The sequence below is a fragment of the Pan troglodytes genome, chromosome 1 (genome assembly GCF_028858775.2).
Source record: "Pan troglodytes isolate AG18354 chromosome 1, NHGRI_mPanTro3-v2.0_pri, whole genome shotgun sequence".
Taxonomy (NCBI): domain Eukaryota; kingdom Metazoa; phylum Chordata; class Mammalia; order Primates; family Hominidae; genus Pan; species Pan troglodytes.
The window spans coordinates 87,795,430-87,822,736 of NC_072398.2; the positions used below are offsets into that span (position 1 = coordinate 87,795,430).

Below are 27,307 nucleotides of genomic sequence, written 5' to 3' on the forward strand. Positions count from 1 at the left end.
ATAGAAAAGTGCCTTTAAAAATTTAAATATTTTAAGTTAAAAACTTAAATAGTTTCTGGCCAGACGCGGTAGCTCACGCCTGTAATCCCAGCACTTTGGGAGGCAGAGGCGGGTGGATCACGAGGTCAGGAGATCGAGACCATCCTGGCTAACACAGTGAAACCCCGTCTCTACTAAAAATAGAAAAAATTAGCCGGGCATGGTGGGGGGCGCCTGTTGTCCCAGCTACTCAGGAGGCTGAGGTAGGAGAATCGTTTGAACCTGGGAGGCGGAGGTTGCAGTGAGCTGAGATCGTGCCACTGCACTCCAGCCTGGGCGACAGAGCAAGACTCCGTCTCAAAAAAAAAAAAAAAAAAAAAAAACTTAGTTTCTGATGGTATCTGATTCAAATTATGGGCCTGGAGGAAATAATAGGTGATAGAGGTGGGTCTTGAAATAAGTTGGCATTTCCTTGCCATGTAACTGTCTCAGATGTTATCATAAAGAATCCTCAAACAAGAGAATTTCAACTTGTTCATATAGGAAGAAAGGGGGCTCTTTTGCTAGTAAGGGAGGCTCAGGGAGATTTGTAGGTTCAAAGCACTCAGATTCATAATAATCTGCTCAACTGTCTCATTTCCATTCCCACTGTTGATGAATACACCAACTGTCACAGAAGAGGCATGCTCAGACTATGAATTTAACTTGGGTTTTAGTTTTTTAACCTGCAGGATCCAATTTTAGGTTCATATCTTGGCTATTCAAGATATACACACACATATCCTATTTTTTCTGTTTTGTCTGTAACTATGGAACTCTTACTGGATAGAAAGTGGTATACAGATCATGGGAATGTGAATAGTTACAACCACTTTGGAAAGCTATTTGGACATACCTGCCACAGCTGAACATATGTATGCATGTTTCAGTAATTTTTTCTGAGGTATATACCTAAGAGAAAACAGTATAACTATATAGATATAGAGGTAAAGATAGATAAATGGGCAGATAGTCTCCAAAATATATGTACAAAATTTTTCAAGAAACCATTATTTAAAATGTTATTTAGTATAACATAAACTGTACATATTTAAAGTATACAAAATGATGTTTTGACGTATGTATACACCAGTGAATCCAACACTATCATTAAGGTAGTGAGCATATAGGCCGGGTGTGGTGGCCTATGCCTGTAATCCCAACACTTTGGGAGGCCAAGGTGGGTGGATCACCTGAGGTCAGGAGTTTGAGACCAGCCTGACCAACATGGTGAAACCCCATATCTACTAAAAATACAAACATCAGCCGGGCATGGTGGCACGTGCTTGTAATCCCAGCTACTTGGGAGGCTGAGACAGGAGAATCACTTGAACCTGGCAGGTGGAAGTTGCAGTAAGCCAAGATTGCACCATTGCACTCCAGCCTGGGCAACAAGAGCAAAACTCCGTCTCAAAAAAAAAAAAAATTATATATAGTGAGCATCTCCATCACCCCCAAGCAGTTTCCCTATAGCCTTTTGTAATTCCACAATTCCACCCTCCTGCTCCTTACCACCTCACACTCCCTCTTACCCGCCCATCCCCAAGCCAACCACTGATCTGCTTTTTGTCAATATAGATAAGTTGGCATTGCCTAGAGTTTTATGTAAATGAAATCATACAGCATGTCTTCTTTTTTGTTTGGTATGATCTCTCAGTCCATTCAGGTGCTATAACAAAATGCCATAGACTGGGTGGCTTATAAGCAACAAAAATTTATTTCTTATGGTTCTGGAAGTTGGGAGGTCCAAGATCAAGGTGCTTGCACATGTGGTTTCTGGTGAGGGCCTGTTTTCTCACAGAAAGCAGTCTTTTAAGAAGCCTCACATGGTGAGGGTCTCTTTTATAAGGACACTAATCCTATTCATGAAGGCTCCACCTTCATGACCTAATTACCTCCCCAAAGCCCCACCTCATAATATCATAACCTTGGGAGTTAGAATTTTAACATATGAACTTGGGGTGTGTGTGCAAACATTCAGTCCATTGCATATAGTCTGTCTCTTTAATTTTAGACATTCTAATTTATGTGTAGTGGTATCTTCACACCCACTAGGATGGCTATAATTTTTAAAACAACAGAAAATATAAAGCATAGGCAGAAATGTGAAGAAAAATGAAGCCATCTTAAACAAATTCGGTGGCATTAAGTATGTTCACACGGTTGTGCAACCACCATCTCAATCTAGTTCCAAAACATTTTCATCAAAAGAAAGTAAAACCCCATATCATTATGTGATTACTCCACATTCCCCAGCCCCTGGCAGCCATTACTCTGCTTTCTGTTCCTATAGATTTACCTATGCTGGTGGGAATATAAGTGACTTAGTAATTCCACTACTAAATAGATAACCCCAAAAAATAAAAAACAGATGCTCAAACAAATGCTTGTACATAAATGTTCATAGCAGCATTATTCACAACAGCCAAAAGGTGGAAACAACCAAAATGCCCATCAACAGATGAATGGATAAAGGAAATGTGGTATATACATAAAATGTTATTTAGCCATAAGAAGAAATGAAGTACATACTATGACATGAATGAACCCAAAAATATTATGCCAAGTGAGAGAAGCCAGACAAAATGTGACACATTATGTGATTTCATTTCTATGAAATGTGTAGAATAGGTAAATCCATTTCAGGTTCCAGGAAACAGAGCAAGGCCTCAAAGATGGGTGCAGCTCCAGGTAAGCAGGTCTCCCAGGCTCTGACTGCTCCTCCCTCTGCACTGGTGAGGGGCATATTTAGAGGTCAGGAATAGGATCCTTTGGGGAGGGGGGCAAAAAAGACACATTTTTTCTCAATCAACTGTGGGGAAACTATATAAGTGAAGGAGATGCAGATTTTAGGAGGAAGAAAGAAAAAGGGAGGGAGGCAGGAAGGGAGATGAGAAACTCCCATGTCAGAGGGAGTCTGTGACAAAAATGATTTGGGAAATATTTTTCTCTTCCCCGGCTTGACTTATGACAATCTTTCTTCCAACGTTTCTGCCCCTAAAGCCTTCTGCCACCCTCTGGCCCAGGCAGCAGTCACTGCATCCAGTACTATACACATCATTGCAAAATATTCTTAAACACATTCCTATAGGTTTCTAACATGTGCCTGAGGTGGTTGAGGCGTCTGTCCTAAGATCTTTGCCCAGAAGGTGCTGCCCACAGTGTGTCATCACCCCTCCCTGGTGGTCTAGTGGCTAGGATTCGGCGCTTTCACCGCCGCGGCCCGGGTTCGATTCCCGGTCAGGGAAGTTTGCTTTTTTCCTTTCTGATATCACTGCAGTGGTTTCCACCAAAGCCATGTTCAGTGATCTTCAGTTCAAGGCGGTGAACACTGCATGTGCCTTTCAACCTCTCCCAGATGATCCTGAAGTCAGTCTTGAAAACCGCGGGGCAATGTCATTAGGGAGCCCCTGACAAGTAAGAACGTTGACAAGTTAGTGTTGTCAAGTAACTTGTCATCATAGGAGGTTCACTTTCGTCTATTCGTCTTACGGGTAAAGTTAACTAACTTATTACCATATAAAAATATGTTTCTATTTTTACAAAAGACCAAACGAATTAAGAGAGGTTTTCCATGTTTCAAATATGCAAATTAGCATAATGGACTAGTTTGTTTTCCGATTTGGAACACCTGTTACCAGAGGAAACAGTAGCGCATCTGGTAAAATAACCTGGGCATCTACTACATCTCTGAAATGTAAACAAACCGCCCTTAAGGGTTTAAATGAGAACTCCGCAGGAGGTGGGGGAGGGAGAATTACATTTATTCTTAAAACTGTGCCTATGCCAATTCATCAAACCTTTCTAGATTTAGAAGACATTTGAAATAACTCACTTGTTTCATGTAAAAATTACTTATATTGATTTTTAAAAATCAAGCCGGGAGCGTTGGCTCCCAGCACTTTGGGAGGCGGGCAGATCACGAGGTCAAAGATCGAGACCATCCTGGCCAACATGGTAAAACCCAGTCTCTACTAAAAATACAAAAATAAAAATACAAAAATTAGCTGGGCGTGGTGGTGCGGGCCTGTAGCCCCAGCTACTCGGAAGGCTGAGCTGTAGTCCCAGCTACTCCTTGAACCCGGGAGACGGAGGTTGCAATGAGCTGAAAGCGCACCACTGCACTCCAGCATGGCGACAGAGCGAGACTCAGCCCCCAAGAAGTAAAAATAAAAATCAGTAATTCTCAATAGAGTGGGGCTGAGGTGAGTCTGAATCTGCCTACCTTTTTACTCCATACAGGCAGTCCCCATTCCCTGGATACTGATGTACAGGATGTCAGTAGTGCCTTGCAGAGAGGCGTGCCTGCAAGCAAACCTTAACTGCTCCGGAGGGCAGTGACAGCCGCAGCCGCGGCGATAATAGAATGCGTGTGATCAAGAAAGCAAAAAAGCAAACTTTCCTAACCGGGAATCGAACCTGGGCGCTGGCAGTTAAAGCACTAGAATCCTAGCCACTAGACCAACAGGGAGAGACAGCTTAGGTACCTGGGCAGCACCTTTTGGAAAAATATCTTAGGACTGACGTTTTAACCACTGCAAGCGTAGGTTATAAACTTTTAGGAGTGTCTGGAAAATGTTCTTAAAATTTCAAATAATTAGCCGGCCAGGCGCGGCGGCTCACGCCTGCAGTCCCAGCACTTTGGGAGACCGAGGTGGGCAGATCACCTGAGGTCAGGAGTTCAAGACCAGCCTGGCCAACATGGTGAAACCCCGTTTCTACTAAAAATATAAAAAATTAACCAGGCATGGTGACGGGCGCCTGTAATCCCAGCTACTCCGGAGGCTGAGGCAGGAGAATCACTTGAACCCGGGAAGTGGAGGTTGCAGTGAGCCGAGATTGGGTCATTGCACTCCAGCCTGGGCAACAAGAGCAAAACTCTGTCTCGGAAAAAAAAAAAAATCATGCTAATTATTTAAATTCTTAATTTTTCTTTACATAGAATGACAAATAAGAGCAAATAAAAAGCCCATCATAGGATGGACTATGGAAGAAAGGAAAAAGCTTTATAGTTCACTACCCTTCACAGCACTTTTCTTGCTGCTTTTTTCAGAAGAGGTTGCATTTTCACTTTGCACTAGACCTGACAATTTATGTAGCTGATGCTGGTACCAGAAGGTAAGATCAGTTTCCTGGGGTACATTTTTGGTATAATGGTTAAGGCTTTTTTCTCAAACTTCCCAGTGGGAGTTTAAGTCTTGGTTTTGTCCTTCATTTTTCTTCCTTCCCACTATTAAGCTCCTGTTGCTGTGGCCATCAAGATTTTCTATTGTTCTGGGGCTCAAGCAGACAAGGAACCCAAGAACACCCAGGCCACACCTTCCACCCAGGAGTCCAGCTGGGCCCTATGCCCAAATGATTGCTTTTTCTCTTTGCCCACTCCATCAAGGGTGACAGCTTCTTCCTAGTCAATTCTTTGCCATTGTCTCACTCCCCGCCTTCCTCAATCCAGAATCTGAGCAGGAAACGAATCTGGTCAAAGCACGTGGTTGGATTTTCGTGACCCAGTGCCTCAAAAAGGCCAAACCTCACCTCTGCTCCACCTGCCCCCACTCTTGGATCCAGCAGCCTCACACTTCCCAGGCCTCTGCCCTGACATCTGCCTCCCTAGAAGGATGAAGAGCAGCAGCGCCTGGAATTCCAACCACCTGCCACAGTCTTGCATGGCACAGGTGAGTTTTGTGGGAGATGGGGTGGGGTGGAGAGTAGACAATGTTTCTGGCATTTTCACGAATGGCCACTCTGATGCTGGCCTCTTGCTCTGTCCTGCCAGCAAAGGGTCAGACTAGGTGGTGGCCTGGGAGCAAATGGGGCATGAGCAATCAATGCTTCCTACCTATCTGGGCCCAGTGTAAAAGTGGGCAGTTAGAGGAGATGTTGTTGACTTTAGATTCATCTCCTTCCTCATTAGCATAGTTGGTGAGTATTCCCTTCTGTCCTGACAGATCTGGATTTGATCCCCCTGCCATTTAACTAATTTGTTACCACTTCACTTTTGTTTATTCATTTATTTCCTGGCTTACAATTAACCAATTCGTTACCATATAGATATATGGTTTTTATTTTACAAAAAATCTAAATGGATTATGTGTGGCATTCTTGACCTCACAAGCTCAGTAAAGGGTATTGGCTGGCTCTGGACTTCCCTAATAAGCCACATTAAACACCTGGTGACAGCTGCCAGTGCAAAGGTCAAGGGCTGCTAATACCAGACTGCCTAGAACTCCATGATTTTAACTACTTTCAGGATTTCAAAGTGGGGGAAAGTTTTATTAATTACTAATACTATGACTGTGCTAATCCACCCATTCTAGATTTAGAATATTCCTGAGAGACTGCATGTTTCCGTGGCAAAATTAAACGTACTCAGGAGGCCAAGGCAGGAGGATCACTTGAGCCCAGGAGTTTGAGAGCAGACTGGGCAGCATAGCATAACATCTCTTAAAAAAAAAAAAAAAAAAAAAAAAGAAGAAGAAATAGAGAAAAAATTAAACAAAAGTATACATTAGTGATTCTCAACATGGGTGGGCCTAGTCCCCTTAAGGAGCATTTCAGAATTCCTCAATGGACATCAGCCTTTGCAGCCTCCCTACCCATCAGGTGCTGATGAGATTAGCAACCAGATGTTTGGCCTCCCCATTTGCTTCCCTTGAGAATTGTGACTAGCGATATTAGGAGCTCACTACCATTCTTAATTTACCCCTTTGAGTAAACGATCAACATTTTTCTTTTAAACATGTATTTCAGGCCGGGTGCAGTGGCTCATGCCTGTAATCCCAGCACTTTGGGAGGCTGAGGTAGGCAGATCACTTGAGGTCAGGAGTTCCAGACCAGCTTGGCCAACATGGTGAAACCCCATCTCCACTAAAAATACAAAAATTAGCCAGGCATGGTGGTGCATGCCTGTAATCCCAGCTACTTGGGAGGCTGAGGCAGGAAAATCACTTGAACCTGGGAGGCAGAGGTTGCAGTTAGCTGAGATCGTGCCACTGCACCCCAGCCTGGGTGACAGAGCAAGACTCTGCCTCAAAAAATAAATAAATATAAATATATATATATATATATATACACACACATATATGTATGTATGTATTTCAGAAAGAAGAAATGATACTGGACTACAGAAGTATTACTGAGATGCTGTGGTCATCAGGCCAAGGGTCGTGGATGGGAATCTGTGGGGAGGCATTCCCCCATGCCCACAGTCCCCTCACTCTTTAGCCAGAGTATTGTTAGGTTTGGTTCTTGACCAAGGTCTCAGGCTCAACTCATGTGTGTGTGCTTCAATATGGGTTGGTTCCTTCCTCCATTCCTTCCTTCCTTCCTTCCTCCCTCCCTCCCTCCCTCCCTTTTCTTTCTTTCTGTATTGAGGCCAGAGTCTCACTCATTGCCCAGGCTGGAGTGCAATGGTGTGATCTCGGCTCACTGCAACCTGCGCCTCCCGGGTTCAAGCGATTCTCTGCCTGAGCCTCCAGAGTAGCTGGGATTACAGGCACCCACCACCACGCCCGGCTAATTTTGTATTTTAGTAGAGACAGGGTTTCACCATGTTGGTCAGGTTGGTCTCAAACTCCTGACCTCAGCTGATCCACCCGCCTCAGCCTCCCAAAGTGCTGGGATTACAGGTGTGAGTCACAGTGCCCAGCCTATTGATCTGTCTTTGAATTCACTAATCTTGTCTCCTGCTGTGTCCAATTTGCTGTTAAACCCATTCAGAGGGTTCTGTTCTAGAAGTTTTTGTCTCTATTCCAATTCTCTGTTGAAATTCTTCTCATCTACTTTCCATCTTTTCCTCTATTTTTTAAAAATAAAATTGTGATTATTTTAAAGTTCTTGCCTGTGAACTTAAACAATTGGCTTATATTTGTTTCTGCTTCTACTGTTTGCTTTTTTCTCTTGACCATTGGTCACATTTTCCTTTCTCTTCACATGTCTCCTAATTTTTATTGTATGCTGAACATTATGTAAAAAATAACTAGAGGCCGGGCTGGTGGCTCACACCTGTAATCCCAGCACTTTGGGAGGCTGAGGTGGGCAGATCATTTAAGGTCAGGAGTTCAAGACCAGCCTGGCCAACATGGTGAAACATGGTGAAACTTCATCTCTACTAAAAGTACAAAAATTAGCTGGGCATGGTGTCTTGTGCCTGTAATCCCAGCTATTCAGGAGGCTGAAGCAGGAGAATCACTTGAACCTCAGAAGTGGAGGTTGCAGTGAGCCAATATCATGCCACTGCACTCCAGCCTGGGTGACAGAGTGAGACTGTCTAAAAAAAAATATATATATATATATATATATAGAGAGAGAGAGAGAGAGAGAGAATATACATATATATACACCCAGCCTGGGTGACAGAGCGAGACTCTGTCTCAAAAAAAAAGCTTTATATAGATATATATATATAAAGCTTTTTTATATATAAAAATATATATTTTTTATATATAATATAAAATTATATATATATAATTATATATATAATATAAAATTATATATAAAAATATATTTTTTATATATAATATAAAATTATATATAAAATATATATTTTTATATATAATATAAAATTATATATAAAAATATATTTTTTACATATAATATAAAATTATATATATATTTATATATATAAAAGCTTTTATATATATATAAAGCTTTTTTTTTTTTTTTTTTTGAGACAGAGTCTCGCTCTGTCACCCAGGCTGGAGTGCAGTGGCGCCATCTTGGCTTACTGCAAGCTCCACCTCCCGGGTTCACGCCATTCTCCTGCCTCAGCCTCCAGAGTAGCTGGGACTACAGGTGCCCACCACCACACCCGGCTAATTTTTTGTATTTTTAGTAGAGACGGGGTTTCACCATGTTAGCCAGGATGGTCTCGATCTCCTGACCTCATGATCTGCCCGCCTCTGCCTTCCAAAGTGCTGGGATTACAGGCATGAGCCACCACGCCCAGCCAAAAAAGCATATTTTTCTCTTTTTCTTTTCTTTTTTTTTTTTTGAGAAGGATTCTCACTCTGTCGCCCAGGCTGGAGTGCAGGGGCACAATCTCGGCTCACTGCAACCTTCGCCTCCCGGGTTCAAATGATTCTCCTGCCTCAAACTCCTGAGTAGCTGGGACTACAAGCATGAGCCACCACGCCCGGCTAACTTTTGTATTTTTTAGTAGAGATGGGGTTTCACCGCATTGGCCAGCCTGGTCTCGAACTCCTGACCTAAAGTGATCCACTCGCCTTGGCCTCCCAAAGTGCTGGGATTACAAGGGTGAGCCACCATGCCCGGCCAAAATACAAGTTTTTCTTGAGTTGTCTTTGTCTCATGGATTTGTAGGAGTAGTTTTGATATTATGTTGTGAATATCTGCACCCCAGTCAGTCCTATTTCTCCCAAAAGGTATTGTATACTTTCACTTTTTTTCCCTCTTATCACTCACGGGCACACAAAATTGATTCAATCATCTCCCTCAGTTTATTGCACTTTATTTATTTATGTATTATTTATTTATTTTGAGATGGAGTCTCACTCTGTCACTTAAGCTGGAGTGCAAGGGCATGATCTTGGTTCATTGCAACCTCTGCTGCCCAGGTTCAAGCGATTCTCCTGCCTCGGCCTCCTGAGTAGTGGGGACTACAGGCATGCGCCGTCATGCCTGGCTAATTTTTGTATTTTTAGTAGAGACAGGATTTTTCCATGTTGGCCAGGCTGGTCTCGAACTCCTGACCTCAAGAGATCCACCCGTCTCAGCCTCCCAAAGTGCTGGGATTACAGGCATGAGACACCCCGCCCAGCCCTATTGCTCATTATAATCATTGATTGGGTAAGATCCCTGTTCTGTTATATTGTCTCATTATTTTCTCCTCATCTCCCATTCTTACACCAATTCCTCTCCCCTACAATGCACCCAGTTTTGTATATTTAGTCTGTTTTTTAAATATACATATTATTTCTAAAAATATTAGGCCAGGCACGGTGGCTCATGCCTGTAATCCCAGCACTTTGGGAGGCCCAGGCAGGTGGATCACCTGAGGTCAGGAGTTCAAGACCAGCTTGGCCAACATCGTGAAACCCCGTCTCTACAAAAATACAAAAAAATTAGCCAGGCATGAAGGCAAGTGCCTGTAATCCCAACTACTCAGGAGGCTGAGGTGGGAGTATCGCTTGAACTCAGGAGGGGGAGGTTGCAGTGAGCCAAGATCGTGCCACCGTACTCCAGCCTGGGTGACAGAGACTCCACCTCAAAAAAAAAAAAAAATGAATCTGGAGATATAAAAGGTATCAGTGTTTGTGTATGTGAGAGTGTGTTTATTTAACAAAATGCAATATTGTATATTTGCAAAAATGGGTTTCTGCTATGAATTTTATGCTATTTCCTACTCCCTTTTCACTGTTTTTGTGAAAACAGTGTATTTTTATTCTCTCTCTTTTGCATCAGTAAACCAAGCCTAAGTAAATCTATGCATTAGTGATAGACATCTGGACTGCCTCCAATTCTCACCATCACACACAGTCCTGTCATGAATATTCTGATACATGTCTCCTTATAGACCTAGGTGCTAGTTTCTTAGATATAGAGTTAGAAGGATTGCTGAGTCTTAAAGCATACAGTTACTTAAATACTTCCAGGTTGCTTCCCAACGTGCTGTACCTGTTTAATTCCCATCAGCAGGACATGAAACTTCCCATTTGCCTATGTTTTATTTTATTTTATTCTATTCTTTTTTTTTTTTTTTTTTTTTAGACAGAGTCTCACTCTGTCACCTAGGCTGGAATGCAATGGCATGATCTCAGCTCACTGCAGCCTCTGCCTCCCAGGTTCAAGCGACTCTCCTGCCTCAGCCTCCCGAGTATGTGGGATTACAGGCATGCATCACCATGCCCAGCTAATTTTTGTATTTCTAGTAGAGATGGGATTTCACCATATTCATCAAGCTGGTCTCAAACTCCTGACCTCAGGCGATCCACCCGCCTCAGACTCCCAAAGTGCTTGGATTACATGCACGAGTCACTGTGCCCGGCCTCTCATTTGCCTATATGTTACCCAAGACATGACTTTCTAATGTTTACCAAAGATATAAATTGGTATCTCGCCATTTTAATTTATTTCCATTTCTCTGATTACTAGTGAGGTTCATCATTCTTCATATTTTTAGCTACTTAGCTTTCCCCTTCTTAAGTTGGACTATTCACATTCTTTACCCATTTTTTTTTATGTTAGGTATCCTGTTGGGTATTTTCTTTTCTTTCTAATTTCAGAAGTTCCTTGTATATTCTAGAATCTAGTTATAAATCCCTTGTTTGTTTTAGATATCATATCTTCTCCTTGTTATTATCTCTTCATCCATGATGTGCCTCATTGAAGTTTTTCATATCGAGTTGCTCAGATTCATCCATTTATTTTCCCTCTATGCTGTATGGTTTTACGATCTTCTATTTTAAAAATTCTTTCCCACCCCAAGATAACAAAAACGTTATTCTGAATTTTTGTCTATTAGCTTCATGGTTTCATCTTTGACTTTTTGATATCTAATCTATTGGAAAGTGGTAACTGTGTGAGTTATAATCCAATTTTATTTTCCCAACATACTGTAAGTCAGTTTTCTCAAGATTATCCACTAAACAACTCATTAATTCAAATATTATATCATATATGAAATTTCCGTTCACACTCAGGTCTGTTTCTGGATTCTGTATTCTGTTCCATTGGGTACTTATTTATTCTTGTGTCAGTGCTACACAGTTTTTAAAATTTACTATGGCTATTGTCTTTTTTTTTTTTTTTTTAATAGAGATGAGGGTATCGCCACATTTGTTGCCCAGGCTGGTTTCAAACACCTGAGCTCTGAAGGGGGCTAGCCCCTGCACACCTGTGGGTATTTCTCCTCAGGTGGGACAAGAGACTGAGAAAAGAAATAAGACACAGAGACAAAGTATAGAGAAAGAACAGTGGGCCCAGGGGACTGGCGCTCAGCATACAGAGGACCCGCACTGGCACTGGTCTCTGAGTTCCCTCAGTATTTATTGATCACTATCTCTACCATCTCGGAGAGGGGAATGTGGCAGGACAATACGGTAATAGTGGGGAGAGGGTCAGCAGGAAAACATATGAGCAAAGGTCTCTGTGTCATAAATAAGTTTGAGGAAAGTTGCTGTGCCTTGATGTGCATGTACACAAACATCTCGGTGCATTAAAGAGCAGTATTGCCGCCAGCATGTCTCACCTCCAGCCCCAAGGCGGTTTTCTCCTATCTCAGTAAATAGAACGTACAGTCGGGTCTTACACCGAGACATTCCATTCCCAAGGATGAGCAGGAGACAGATGCCTTCCTCTTATCTCAACTGCAAAGAGGCCTTCCTCTATCACTAATCCTCCTCAGCACAGACCCTTTAAGGTTGTGGGGCTGGGGGACAGTCAGGTCTTTCCCTTCCCATGAGGCCATGTCTCAGACTATCAGATGGGGAGAAACCTTGGACAATATCTGGCTTTCCTGGGCAGAGGTCCCTGCGGCCTTCCGCAGTGTATGTGTCCCTGGGTACTCGCGAGTAGAGAATGGCAATGACTTTTACCAAGCATACTGCCTTCAAACACTTTTTTTTAACAAAGCACATCCTGCACAACCCTAAATCCATTAAACCTTGAGTCAATGGCCAGGCGCTGTGGCTCACGCCTGTAATCCCAGCACTTTGGGAGGCCAAGGTGGGCGGATCACGAGGTCAGGAGATGGAGACCATCCTGGCTAACACGGTGAAACCCTGTCTCTACTAAAAATACAAAAAATTAGCCGGGTGTTGTGGCGGGCGCCTGTAGTCCCAGCTACTGGGGAGGCTGAGGCAGGAGAATGTGGTGAACCCCAGAGGCGGAGCTTGCAGTGAGCGGAGATGGCGCCACTGCACTCCAGCCTGGGAGACAGAGCGAGACTCTGTCTCAAAAAAAAAAAAAAAAAAAACCTGGAGTCAACACAGCACATGTCTCTGGGGCACAGGGTTGGGGCTAGGGTTACAGATTAACAGCATCTCAAGGCAGGCAGAAGAATTTTTCTTAGTACAGAACAAAATGCAGTTTTTTTGTTTTTTTTTTTGAGACAGAGTCTCGCTCTGTCGCCCAGGCTGGAGTGCAGCGGCGCAATCTCGGCTCACTGCAACCTCTGCCTCCTGGGTTCAAGCGATTCTCCTGCTTCAGCTTCCCGAGTAGCTGGGACTACACGTATGCGCCACCATGCCTGGCTAATTTTGTATTTTTAGTAGAGACGGGGTTTCACCATGTTGGTCAGGTTGGTGTAAACTCCTGACCTCAGGTGATCCACCCACCTCAGCCTCCCAAAGTGCTGTGATTACAGGCGTGAGCCACAGCGCCTGGCCAGAGCTTGTAGATTTTTTTTTTTTTTTTTTTTTGACAGTCTCGCTCTATCGCCCAGGTTGGAGTGCAGTGGCGTGATCTTGGCTCACTGCAAGCTCTGCCTCCCAGGTTCATGCCATTCTCCTGCTTCAGCCTCCTGAGTAGCTGGGACTACAGGCACCCGCCACCACGCCTGGCTAATTTTTTTTGTGTTTTTAGTAGAGAGGGGGTTTCACCGTGTTAGCCACGATGGTCTCCAACTCCTGACCTTGTGATCCACCCACCTCGGCCTCCAAAAATGCTGGGATTACAGACATGAGCCACCACGCCTGGCTGAGCTTGCAGATTTTCAATGGAAACTGGGTTTGGCTGTGAGCTGTGACAGTTGCAGATCTCTTAAGTATCCTTATGTTGCAGTGATGCTAAAAGTGGCACTCATTCAGGCCAAGTAAAGACCAAGTGTTTTGAAATGACAATTCCACAGTTTCAGAATTTATGCAGACAATTCAAGGAGATTGCTGCAGTTATTGAAACTATGTGAAATGGATTATTTGGTTGATAAATTACTATCATTCTAAAGTCATGGACTTCACTTTCTGCAACAAAACCGCATAAGAATGAAATATTTATTGAATGAAAATTGCACTTTTTTTTTTTTCTTTTTTTTTGAGATGGAGTTTCACTCTTTGTTGCCCAGGCTGGAGTGCAGTGGCATGATCTTGGCTCACTGCAACCTCTGCCTCCCGGGTTCAAGCGACTCTCCTGCCTCAGCCTCCTGAGTAGCTGATATTACAGGTGCCCACAACCACACCCCACTAATTTTTGTATTTTTAGTAGAGATGGGGTTTCACCATGTTGGCCAGGCTGGTCTCGAACTCCTGACCTCAGGTGATCCGCCCACCTCGGCCTCCCAAAGTGCTGGATTACAGATGTGCGCCACCACATCCAGCTGTTTTTCCATTTTTAAAAATAATTTTTAAAATTCAGACAAAAAAAAGATAATAGCGGCCAGGCTCATTAGCTCACAACTGCAATCCCAGCACTTTGAGAGGGTGGGTGGATCGCTTGAGCTTGTGGGGGAAAGAAAGAGAGATCAGACTGTTACTGTGTCTATGTAGAAAGAAGTAGCCATCAGAAACTGCATTTTGTGCCAGGTGCCTTGAACCCAGGAGCTGAGAACGTGCTAAGGAAGGAGACCACTACTACTCCTGCTGCCCTCCTCCCCCAACCTTGCCTAGTTCACAAGACAGGAGGAAAGAGAGAAAGCAAAAAGTTGGGAAAAAAACAAAAGTAAGATAAATAGCCAGACAACCTTGACACCACCACCTGGCCCTAGGAGTTAAAAAAAGTTATAATAATAACATCAACCCCTGACCTAAACTACTTGTGTTATCTATAAATTCCAGACACTGTATGAAAAAAGCATTGTAAAACTTTTTGTTCTGTTAGCTGATGCATGTAGCCCCCAGTCACGTTTCCCACACTTGCTCAATTTATCACGACCCTTTCATGTGGACCCCTTAAAGTTGTAAGCCTTTAAAAAAGCCAATAATTTCTTTTTCGGGGAGCTCAGCTCTTAAGGCGCAAGTCGGCCGATGCTCCCGGCCAAATAAACCACTTCCTTCTTTAATCCGGTGTCTGAGGAGTTTTGTCTGTGGCTCGTCCTGCTGCATTTCTTGGTTCCCTGACCAGGAAGTGATGGGATTAACGGAAGGTCAAGGCAGCCCCTTAGGCAGCTTATGCCTGCCCTATAGAGCATCCCTGTGGGGGACTCTGGCCAGCTTGAGCCATGCAGATCCTGAGAGCGCTCCCGGGTAGGCATTTGTCCTGGTGGAACGCCTTGTCAGAGCAGTGCACAGCAGGCCCCCGCAGAGGATCAATGCAGTAGCTGAACACCGGGAAGGAACTGGCACTTTAAGTCCAGACATCTAAAACTTGGTAAGACTGGTCTTTGGAACTTGCCCACTCCATTTGAGTGGAAGCATGGCCTGATCACCCATGGCGTGCCTGTACCAGCACTTTGGTTTTTGTTTTTGACTTGACTTGAATTGCTTGATTCTTTGGTTTTAGTTTTGATTTTGATTTGACTTGAATTGCTTGATAAACAGGCATGCCTTTATTGGCACTTTGGTTTTGGTTCTGATTTTGACTTGGCTTAAATTGCTTGATGAACAGGTGTGCCATTAACAACACTTTGGTTTTAGTTTCGATTTTGATTTAGTGTGAATTAGACAAGTGAGTGACCTTTTACCCTTTCCTTCTTGTAGTGTGAATGTTGTTTTGTCTCAAGAGAAAAATAGGTCAGACACAAAGTAAGCCCACTCCACTAGGAACTGTGTTAAAAAAATTTCAAAAAGAAAAATAAAAGGACAGTCATCAAATCATCAAAACTTACTCTATTAAAATGTATGTTACAGAACCTTAAGAAAGGTTTCGCAGGAGATTACAGAGTTAAGTTAACACCCTAGAAGTTAGGAACTCTGTGTGAATTAGAATTGCCCTCTTTTGGTGTTGGATGGCCCACCGAGGGAACTATAGACAAGGAACAATTGGCTGTGTATTTAAGGTGGTGACAGGGGTCAGAGGACAGCCAGTGTACCTAGATTAAATTCCTTTATATTGACTCATGGTTAAATATAATATAGACAAAACCAGCATAAATTTAGCCCTGTTTAACAGCTTATTGCAAAAAAGCCAAAAGTAAAATAAGAGCAGCTTCGCCAGCAGACAGAGTTAAAAAGGGAGTCCCAGAAACAGCAAAAGAAGCCAGTTTTGCAGAAGCCACCAAAGATAATAGAAATTATTTCTCCACATGTCCCAGCCTACCCACCTTTACTGAAGCCAACAGCCCCCTCAGAAATGAGGTTCAGGAGCTAACAGGCCCCAGGTCTCACCTCAAAGGGGAGGATTGGAGCCTCGAGAGGCCAAGGAAGAAGGTCAAGATAGTCAAGTGGGCCATCTCAGATCTGGTCTTGCTGGAGCTATGCAAATGCCTCTCAGGAAGATGCGAGGACCTGTCTATTATAATGACCAGGCCCACATCTGGGGGGGCAACAGACTTTCGTCTATCAGCCCTTTTCATCCATTGATCTACTAAACTGGAAACACCCTGAACCTGCCACCTTGCTCCCGGCAGCTAGAGCCCTGTCGAGCATAACTGTGCAGAGGTGTTGGATTCAAGTTTACTCTAGCAGACCTGACCTCCAGGACCAGCCTTGGGCATCAGTAGACTGGGAGCTATACAGCTTCAACCCACAAGGAGAGAGATATGCAGAATACGTGGTGGTAACCCTGGACACTGTCGTTAGGCTGAGCTCATTGCTTTAATTCGGGTCTTAGAACTCAGTGAAGGTAAGACTGTAAACATTTACACTGACTCTCAGTATGCCTGTTTAACCCTCCAAGTGCATGAAAAATTATACAAAGAAAAGGGCCTGTTAAACTCCAGGAAAAAGGGGAAAAAAGACCCAGAGAATGCAACTCAGCTTCAGTGTTTGCAGAGGTACTGAGAAGCACTTCTGCAGAGGCTAAGAGTTGGTAGAAAAAAGCAAGTAATATAAAAAAGATTTCAGGAATGCTTCAAGGAGCTGGCAAGAGCCTAAGTCAGTTTTATAAGAGACTCTATAAAACTCTGAGGCTGCTGAAAATCAGTATATAGTGAATACTTCATTTGTAAAGCAAGCCTACGGTAACAGCAAGCAGAAGCTGCAGGCATGAATACCACCTAGTCTATAAAAGTGGCCACCAAGGTGTATGTTAACTGTGACCAAGGAACAAAACTGGGAAAGAGCAAAAGAAAAAGAAAGACTAAGTGTGAAAAAGAGAATCAGAAGGAAACAGGAGAGACAGACAGCAGTGCATGGGGCAGGGCCCGTGCCATTGCCCGGCCCCGCCAGCTGGCTGTAGGAGCAGGAGAACTCAGAAAAAAAAAAAAAAAGTAAATTAAAGACTTAAGAAAAAAAAGCCAATCTGTTAGCAACAGCTCTTATAAAAAAAATTAGCAATGTGAGAGGATGTGGACATGGATGTAGACAAGAAAGAAGTCAAGTTAGGCAAGTATTCAAGAGCCAGACAAGGCTAGAGAGAGATTAATGTATGAGATGCAAAAAGAAAGGACACTAGAAGGGTAAATGTTCAGAAGGCAATAAAGGAAATGGCCAAGGCCGCAAGACAAAGAGGCCATCGGCCAAGGGCTGCTGCACCTTGGAGGAACCAAATACTGATCTGATCAGGCTGAAAGGAGCTGAAGAATGTAAAGACTAGGGCAGACTAGGCACCTTCTCATTAGGCTCCCAGGAGCCCATGGTCACATTAGAAGTTAAAAGCAGCAAGATTCTGCCGTAGCTGTATTCCAGCTTCTCACTGAAGGCTAAGCCACTAGATAAAGTTACAAAGGCCGGGTAGGGGGAAGAAACCCTCCTCTAAGAAACTTAAACAGGACAAAGAGCCATACCTGTGAAAACTTGCTCATGGACTTTACAGAACTGCCCCGTGCTGGAGGCTATCGGTACATGCTAGTGTTTCTTTGCACCTTTTCAGGGTAAGTTAAAGTTTTTCCCCACCAGGACAGAAAAAGTACAAGAAGTGACTAGAGTACTGTTAAAAGACATTATCCCCAGGTTTAGACTACCTCTAACTTTAAAGTTAGACAATAGGCCAGCATCTGTAGCTGAAATAGTGCAAGATTTAACAAGACTGTTAAAAATAAAATGGAAGTTACACACAGCCTATCGGCCACAAACTTCAAGAAAAGGTGGAACACATGAACTGGACACTCGAGCAGCTACTGAAAAAAATATTGCCAGGAAATTCATTTAAGATAAAATCAGGTTTTTGCCAACGGTCCTCCTCCGAGTCAGGTGCACCCCCAACAAACAAACTAGGTATTTGCTGTATAAGATTTTGTTCGGTCGGCCACCCCTAAATCATAGGTCAAATTAAAGGTGACCTCCAGAAACTAAAGGAATTAACCTTTTTTTTTTAAATGCTTAATTCACTTTATTTTTCTTGTATAAAAACCCTATGTTGTAGCCACAGCTGGAGCCTGGGTCTGCTGCACGGAGACTCTGGTGTGGGTCTTGGCGAGGTGGTCAGTGAATTCTTGATAGGGAGACTTGGTAAATACAGTCTCCTTCCAGAGGTCAGGGGTCAGGTAGCTGTAGGTCTTAGAAATGGCATCAAAGGTGGCCTTGGAGAAGTTGCCCAGGGTGGCAGTGCAGCCCTGGGCTGAGGTGTAGCAGTCATCGATACCAGCCATCATGAGCAGCTTCTTGGGCACAGGTGCGGAGACGATGCCAGTGCCCCTGGGTGCAGGCATGAGGTGCACCAGCACAGAGCCGCAGCGGCCTGTCACCTTGCAAGGGACGGTGTGGGGCTTGCTGATCTTGTTCCACCAGTAGCCTCTGCGCACGGGGACAATGGAGAGCTTGGCCAGGATGATGGCCCCACGGGTGGCGGTGGCCACCTCCTTGGAGCACTTAACACCCAGACCGACGTGGTCATTGTAGTCCCCGATAGCAACAAACGCCTTGAACCTGGTGCGCTGGCCGGCATGGGTCTGCTTCTGCACTGGCATAATCTTCAAAACCTCATCCTTGAGAGAGGCCCCCAGGAAAAAGTCAATGATCTCTGATTCCATATTTCTGCATCTCAATCGTTTCTTCATATTTGCCTTTTTCCTCTTGTTTGGTGAGATGTGGCTTTCCACTCAGGTTTCCTTTTGCTTTGTCCAGCTTTGGCCTAGCCATAACCACCACACCTTGCTTAATGGGCAGGGAGAAGAGATAGATCTCCTCCAGGGATTTGATCTTCATGTCCTTGACAAAGCGGCCCAGCTTTGTGACAGGCATCCACTCCTTATCCTTGGCCTTGCCTCCGCGATCTCCGGGGCCTCGGCCCCGGCCCCGTCCATGGCCGCGACCCCGGCTCTGGATGCCACTGCCAAAACCTCCGTGGAAGCCACCACGGTTCCCCATCCCAGGGCCACCAGGGCCTCCGGGCCCCCCCCTCCACCCGCTGCACCGGTGTCATCCGCCATTTGTTGTTTTCTCGCAGAAGAAGAGGAATTAACCTTAAGAAAGCAAATACAGGCTTTAAAAATAGCCATACGAAGTGTTCATAATTAAATAAATGAAAATGCCTATAAGCCTGACACCCCTTTAAATCTAGTGACTCTGTTTAAAGCAAAATCTAATTTTTCTAGGATCCATATAGCATGGGCCCTATACTGTAACCTTGTCCACTCCCACTGCTGTTAAAGTTGCAGGTGTTGTGTCTTGGATCCACCACAGTTGGCTAACACCAGCAGCTCAAGACAAGTAGCAGCCAGCAGGATGCAGATTATCCAACCCTGATGATCCTGAGATGAGACCAAACTGCTGCTGAGGACGACAGCCGTGCTCTGGTCACTCCAGAGGCTGACCAGTCTGCGCATGGCTGAAGCTTGAGGAGACAACAAGCCCTGCTCTAGTCACACACCGGCAGCTGACTAGTCTATGCACAGCCGAAGCTTGAGGACTCATCAAGCAAGTAAATGTAGTTAAAAATCTTAAGACTAATAGTTTTCCTGTAATACTGTTTTCCTATTGTTCTGCCACTGTATCCAACCTTTTTCCCAGTAAGGACCTCTTTTGTCCTTGCTGGATATGAATATGCTGTACATTGTTTTGTTGTTGTTACCCCCCGCATAACCATGCTAGAAGAAACATCTATATAAGGTGTCCCCACTGTACACATACTACTTAGGAAACCCAGACCCATCCAGCCCAGCAACAATTCCAAGTCTTTCAGTCATTCTTTAAACATATAAACCAGAAGTTACCAGAACCTCCTCCTTTAGCAAAAAAAGAAAAAACCTATGTGCTCAGCTGGCTGAAAACATTGCTGGCAGCCTAGATGTTTCTTCATGTTATGTTTTAAAAAAGGCTAACATAAGAGACCAATGGCCTTGAGAAGCAAAAGAGTTAATGCCTCGAAGATAACTTTAACTAACTCTTTCCCCAAAGAGACACCACAAGTTCAAGTGTCTGGCTCTTAAAATCTTCTATTATTAAAAAATACTGTGTTATTCTCTAGGAAAAAGCTTTTAAGACCCAGTTAATAAACTAACCTGCTTAGGACATGACAAAGTTGATACATGTGCATATACAGGTTTAACACAGGTTTGATCCTAGGTCTTTATTTAGAAAATAGTTTCCAGCTACAAAAAATTTAAAACCCTCACTGTAAGTGCATTACTAGTAATAGCAACTTGCTTGCTGCTCCCCTGTGTATTATGCTTGCTCCTTCAAACGATAAAAGGTTTTGTAACTACCATGGTTCGTCAGAAAACTTCAACACGAGTGTATTACATAAAACATTATCACTCTGTCTTGCAAAAAGACTCAAAAGGTAAAAATAAAAGTGAGAACTCCCACTAATTAGTGAAAATTCTCAAAGTGGGGGATAAGGAAGGAGACCACTACTACTCCTGCTGCCTCCCCTCCATCTTGCCTAGTTCACAAGACAGGAGAAAAGAGAGAAAGCAAAAAGTTGGAAAAAAAAAAAAAAAAGTAAGATAAATAGCCAGACAACCTTGACACCACCACCCAGCCCTAGAGTTAAAAAAAGTAATAATAATAACATCAACCTCTGACCTAAACTACTTGTGTTATCTGTAAATTCCAGACACTGTATGAAAAAAGCACTGTAAAACTTTTTGTTCTGTTAGCTGATGCATGTGGCCCCCAGTCACGTTTCCCACATTTGCTCGATTTATCACGACCCTTTCATGTGGACCCCTTAAAGTTTTAAGCCTTTAAAAAGGCCAAGAATTTCTTTTCCGGGGAGTTCGTCTCTTAAGACGCAAGTCGGCCGACGCTCCCGGCCAAATAAACCACTTCCTTCTTTAATCCGGTGTCTGAGGAGTTTTGTCTGCAGCTGGTCCTGCTACAGTGCCACTGCACTCCAGCCCAGGCAACAAAGAGCAAAACTCCATCTCAAAAAAAAGAAAAGAAAAGAAAATCTACAAGCTAGTTGGTGGACCTTGGACTTAGCATCCAGTGGCAGCTCACTGGACTCCTCCATGGGAGGTGTCTGGAGCTGGCATCGTGGACTCGAGCAAACCCTTCCCCCCTCCCCCAGTTATCAGTTACAATGAATCTCCTTATTTTCTTTTGTCAAAATTCCGTTGATTATCCATGGACTTATGCATTCATATAAATTTTACAATCAGTTGTCAAGTTATATAAGCCATTCTGTTGATATATTGATATCGCATGGGTCTTGCAGGAGAACATGGAGGAAATTCACATCTTTATAATACTAAATCACCTCATTTATAAATAAGGTAAATCTCTTCACTTAATTAGTTCTCAACTTGCCCTTGAATAATTTTAAGTGTTTCTCAATACAAAGGTTATGTGCATTTATTCTGTGTCTTGTTCTTAGGCATGTTATGATTTTGTTCTATCATGAATGATATGTTATTTTCTCATATTTTCTAGGTGACTACTGCTGATGTGGTGGAAATTTCTGATTTTTTAATGTTGACTTTGTAGCCAGCAATCTTATTGAACTATTTTATTCATTCTAATAGTTTACTAATTCTGCTTCATTTTCTATGTAGCTAATCAAAACAAATGTGCCTCTTTGAGAAACTATATAGCACCAAGGTTAAAAGGTGAAATCTGGAAGCCATAAAAACTAGTTTCAAAACTGTAGTTAATTCCTCTACTTCCTTTCCAGATTACAAATTTAATATCCAATTTTCTTGCCTGAGACTAGACTCCTCTACTGAAGACTCATTTTATAACATTCCTTATCTTCCCATCATCACCAGCCCATCTACACCACAAAGGAAGAAATCCTTTGCCCTATTGCCTCCTGCTGCCATAAAATTATATATTATGGGATAGCAGAGTCTTTTTTTTTTTTTTTTTTTTTTGAGACAGAGTCTTGCTTTGTCACCCAAGCTGGGGTGCAGTGGCGCCATCTTGGCTCACTACAACCTCCGCCTCCCGGGTTCAAGCAATTCTCATGCCTCAGCCTCGGAGTAGCTGGGATTACAGGTACCCGCCACTATGCCCAGCTAATTTTTGTATTTTTAGTAGAGACAGGGTTTCATCATGTTGCTCAGGCTGGTCTCGAACTCCTAACCTCAGGTGATCCGCCCAGCTCAGCCTCCCAAAGTGCTGTGATTACAGGCATGAGCCACTGCGCCCAGCCTCAGAATCTCAAGAAGGAGAATGTGGTAGAAGATACTGAGCAATGGGATAGTAAAGAGTTGGGGACGGAGTTAAGTTTTATAAGGAATTAGGGATACGAGAAGCTCTAAGAGCCAAGATTTGGGTTATTCAACTCAGAATGGGGAAGGAACCTCAGCTTCATGATGGTAAAAAATTCCACCACCTCTGCCCAGAAAAAAGTGATTCACATCCTGATATCACTGTGTACTCAGGGAAATAGCTCCCCACAGGCATTGCATTAGGGAGAAACTATGGTGAGAAACAGTGATGAGCAGGGCATGAAGAGTGATTGTCCTAAGCCAGATGTGATGTCATGAGGGTGAACTCCAGGACCTCCTGTCCTTCAGGACGGTCCCACAGTCTCACTGACCACTGAGGCCAGATGCATAAAAGCTTTGACTTCCCAGAGACTGATCGGGGAAAAGGTACTGGCACAGCCTCTTCAGTTCCTGGCATGGAAGGGCAGAGACTAGCCCACATTGAAAATGGCCTCTTTCAATGTAGGGATGATGGGAGGATCCTTGTGTCCTGGGCTACCCTAGGTCTCATCTGATCTTGCATAGTGAAAGCTACTCATGGGAGAACTCCGTTAGCCAGGAAGCCCTTAGAATGGAATCTTTCCTAACATCGACTCCAGTTTCTGGAAGTATATGCCATTCTTCTCCATTCTCTGTAGCACTGTGGGCTTACCCTCTGAAGAGAATGTTTGTTGGTTGCCACCTCAGCATTACAACATCCCATTCCCTTCTTAAGGGTACCCTGAATTTGTCAGCCATAGAGTTTGAGTAGGATTAGTCTTACCCCAGACCTCAGGAGTAGGCCCTAATGATTTAAACGAAGCAGCATATCCCATCCCTGTTACATGACAATGAGTTCTCCAAGAAGTACACACTTTTTTCTGCTGGCTGTGAACACGGGAACCTGTAGCCCAAGCTGCTTACGGTGGGCACTTTGAAAACATGAGTAGAGAGCCTGCCCCAGAATGGAGTCCACATTGAAGAAGAAGGACCAAGAGAAACCAGATACTTCTTTATTATTATTATTAATTGAGATGGAGTCTCACTCTGTTGCCCGGGCTGGAGTGCAGTGGTGCAATCTCGGCTCACTGCAGCCTCCACCGCCTGGGTTCAAGCAATTCTCATGCCTCAGCCTCCCACGTAGCTGGGACTACAGGTGTGCACCACTATGCACGGCTAATTATTTTGTATTTTTAGTAATACCAGGCTGGTCTTGGATTTTTTACCTCAGGTGATCTGCCTGCCTCTATCTCCCAAAGTGCTGGGATTACAGGCGTGAGCCACCGCGCCTGGCCCAGAGACTTCTTTGAGCCTTGTGCGAAGACTTACCTGAAGCCCTGATCTACCTAGGATTGTGAGGCAATATTTTCCCTTTATTATTTAAGCCAATTTTTTGATAAAGTTCCTTAACCTGATAAACTATTATCTGTCTAGCATTCAGTCCAGCATTCAGTCCATTGGACATTTCTTTAAACAAAAAAAGAAAGGAACAGTTCATGAATTTGTACATCAGCCTTGCACAGGGGCCATGTTAATTTTCTCTGTATTATTCCAATGTTAGCTATATGTGCTGCCGAAGTGAGCACCATTGAACATCTCTGATGTCTTTCTACATTCTGCACAGCCTCAACCTGTAACCAGGTGCTTCTCTTCTGCTCTCTCACTACCACCCCCAACTCCTTAACTCTCCTCCTTTGCTTATTCATCCCACAATCCACCTTCTCCTCTAAATTCTTGCCAGATTAGAGCTCCTGGCGCAGTCAGCCAACATTGTTCCATGCTAGCCCCTGGACATTTGTATCATACAACAGCACGTAAGTCTTCACTGCTGCCTTGGTAATTCTCTCATTCTTCTCTTCTTAATTTTCTTCTCCTTTTTTTTTTTTTTTTTTTTGACGAAGTTTTGCTCTTTCATCCAGTCTGGAGTGTAATGGCGCGATCTCGGCTCACTGCAACCTGAGCCTCCCGGGTTCAAGCTATTCTCCTGCCTCAGCCTCCCGAGTAGCTGGGATTACAGGCGCGCGCCACCACGCCCAGATAATTTTTGTATTTTTAGTAGAAATGGCGTTTCACCATGTTAGCCAGGCTGGTCTGGAACTCCTGATCCTAGGAGAGATCCGCCCGCCTCGGACTCCCAAAGTGCTGGGATTACAGGCGTGAGCCACCGCGCCCGGCCTCTTCTTAATTTTCCAAAGCCTTTGTCATATGGCATCCCTAAACCATCTCCTCTTCCTACCTCCTCAGATAATTTCACCCGCAGCAGTGGAAAAGAAGTCATTCGACATGAGCTGTCACTCTACACAGCTATCTTGGGGTTCTACCTACAGCGGTATCTTGAGTCCCTCCAGGAATACTCTCCACGGTCTCTTTCCTCTTCATTTGTTTCCTCCGACAATAATAAGGTGTAGTCCCACTAAGCGAGATACAGCCTGAGAACATCAGGGTCGCAGACTCTCCTTAACGTTAAGTAGCGCTTCCATCTTACCCAAGTCCAATTTACCTAGCTTCAGTCTCTTCATCTTTAAAACACGTTTAATACTTTGCTCGTGGCACTGTTGTAAAACTAGTTAAACTCGAGAATGTGAAAATGCTTCTAAATTCAGTGCTGGGCAAACATAAGGCGTATTTTGTTCCAAATATGAGCTGGTTTCCCTTGACCTGGCCAAGTCTGTCCCCTAGGTCTCTTCTACTCCGTTTTTCTCCAGTTTCCGGGGGGGTGGCTCTCAGTGACCGCGGTGGCCTGGCCCCAGGGAGTCCACGCTCCCCGCCAAGCGCTCCTTAGGGACCCGACAGGATCAGGAAAACTCCACGACGAGCATTCGGGGACGCCTGGAGCCCTGCCCAACTATCTCGGGGCTCTGGCTGCAGCCCTGACTGCGCCGGAAGTTTCCTGAGGAAGCACCATCGAGTTCACCCCTGTGCCCTCAGTCATGACCCCCCGCGAGCAGCCCGGGACTTACCTGCTTTGCTGGCTACTTCCCTGCGCGCCCCGATCCCGAAGCTGTGGGTGGCCCGCCCGGGTACTTTTCTGGTGGGTCAGGGACACAGTGGTGAGCCTCTGACTTTTAAGAGTCATTTGTGGAAAACTTTCCACCGCCTGGTTTCCGTAGTGTAGTGGTTATCACGTTCGCCTCACACGCGAAAGGTCCCCGGTTCGAAACCGGGCGGAAACAAAGTGGTTCCTCTTTTCTGTTTTTTTCCTTCCCCATATCCTTTCGAATTCTACATAAGAATCCGCACAGATCGCAGTGAGATCCCGGAACTCTAGGTCCGAGGAGAGTTGGAAGGACTGAAGGGCAGACCCGAGCAGCCGAGCGGCTCTCGACAACGGGCTCGGAGCCGGCGGCGCCCCTGGCGGCTGTGGGCGACTGGGTCCCTCCGGAGCCGTGAGACCTTTTGATATCAGCAGGCACCGTGTCGCGGTTCCGCCCTGTCAGTTTTTGTGTCTTTTCTGACACCCAGAAGGAACTTCGGACACACTGGGAACCGGAAATGGCTGCTCAGTGAATGAAGTCGTCACTTCCGACCCGGACCCCTGAGGAGCAAGTTGTAGTTCAGGGCCTAGTCCTGAACGGCCGGTCCTGTTTTCAGACCCTGCTCAGGCTCTGGCTCCGGCTCCGGCCTCTTCGGCTGAGACTGCGATGGGTCGGTTTCCTCCACATAGTTTACAAACCTGTATACAGATCCAAGAGTGCGCTGGTGATTATCTCGCTTTGCGCTGATTGCCGGTATCATTAACCCAGTAGTCCGGAGGAATGAAACGAACGTGGTGACGGAGCGGGGATCACAACTCGCTCTGCTCTATCACCACCCCCAAACTTGCCTTTATTGTGTTTATTTTCTCATTTGTCACCATCCAGTTCTCAGTCACGAAAATGTTAGTTCTTTCTCTTTCCTTTCAAGATTCTTAGGTTCTAAATCAGGTGGAAAGAATGTACATTTTTAATTAAAAGATTTTCACAACTCTCCTAAAAGGAGGACAAACAATTTGAACAGACACTTGATTAAAAAAAAAAAGATATATGGGGCTGGGCGCGGTGGCTCACGCCTGTAATCCCAGCACTTTGGGAAGCTGAGGTGGGTGGATCACGAGGTCAGGGTGTTCGAGACCAGCCTGACCAAGATGGTGAAACCCCGTCTCCACTAAAAATATAAAAATTAGCTGGGCGTGGTGGCGGGCGCCTGTAATGCCAGCTACTCAGGAGGCTGAGGCAGGAGAATTGCTTGAACCAGGGAGGCGGAGGTTGCAGTGAGCTGAGATCGCGCCACTGCACTCCAGCCTGGGCTACAGAGCGAGACTCCATCTCAAAAAAAAAAAAAGATATGTGGATTGCAAATAATCAATGGAAAGATGTCCAGCGTCATTAATCATTAGGGAAACGCAAATTTAAAACACAATGAGATACCACTACACACATATCAGAATGTCTAAAATTTAAAAGACTGACCATACCAAGTTGGCAAGGATGTGGAGAAACCGGAACACTCATTCACTGCTGTTGGGAATGTAAAATGGTACATTCACTTTGGAAAACAGTTTGGGGTTTTTTAAAAACGTTAAACTACTACAATAGGACTCAGCCATTCCACTCCTAGGTATTTACCAAGAGTAAATGGAGCATATGCCCATACAAAAGCCTGTACACACACGTTCATAGCAGCTCTATTTGTAATAGCCCCAAACTGTAGACTATCCAAATGTCAATCAACAAGTGAAAGACCGGTCCA

General features: G+C 44.4%; 1 long non-coding RNA gene, 3 other non-coding genes and 2 pseudogenes across 4 annotated transcripts; 3 read left to right on the plus strand and 3 right to left on the minus strand.

Moving 5' to 3' along the window:
- Positions 1 to 1,712: 1,712 nt before the first annotated feature.
- On the minus strand, positions 1,713 to 26,079 carry LOC134808667 (uncharacterized). Its single transcript, XR_010152094.1, has 2 exons — positions 25,540 to 26,079; positions 1,713 to 3,428 (listed from the first exon to the last, which is right to left on the minus strand). It is a non-coding gene; the product is annotated as an uncharacterized LOC134808667 (long non-coding RNA).
- On the plus strand, positions 3,195 to 3,266 carry TRNAE-UUC (transfer RNA glutamic acid (anticodon UUC)). Its single transcript has one exon. It is a non-coding gene; the product is annotated as a tRNA-Glu (tRNA).
- Positions 13,623 to 13,943, plus strand: LOC129141748 (COMM domain-containing protein 6-like; annotated as a pseudogene).
- On the minus strand, positions 15,425 to 19,544 carry LOC107969024 (small ribosomal subunit protein uS5-like; annotated as a pseudogene).
- On the minus strand, positions 24,058 to 24,165 carry LOC112207018 (U6 spliceosomal RNA). Its single transcript, XR_002941503.1, has one exon. It is a non-coding gene; the product is annotated as a U6 spliceosomal RNA (small nuclear RNA).
- On the plus strand, positions 25,680 to 25,752 carry TRNAV-CAC (transfer RNA valine (anticodon CAC)). The gene has a single exon. It is a non-coding gene; the product is annotated as a tRNA-Val (tRNA).
- Positions 26,080 to 27,307: the final 1,228 nt, after the last annotated feature.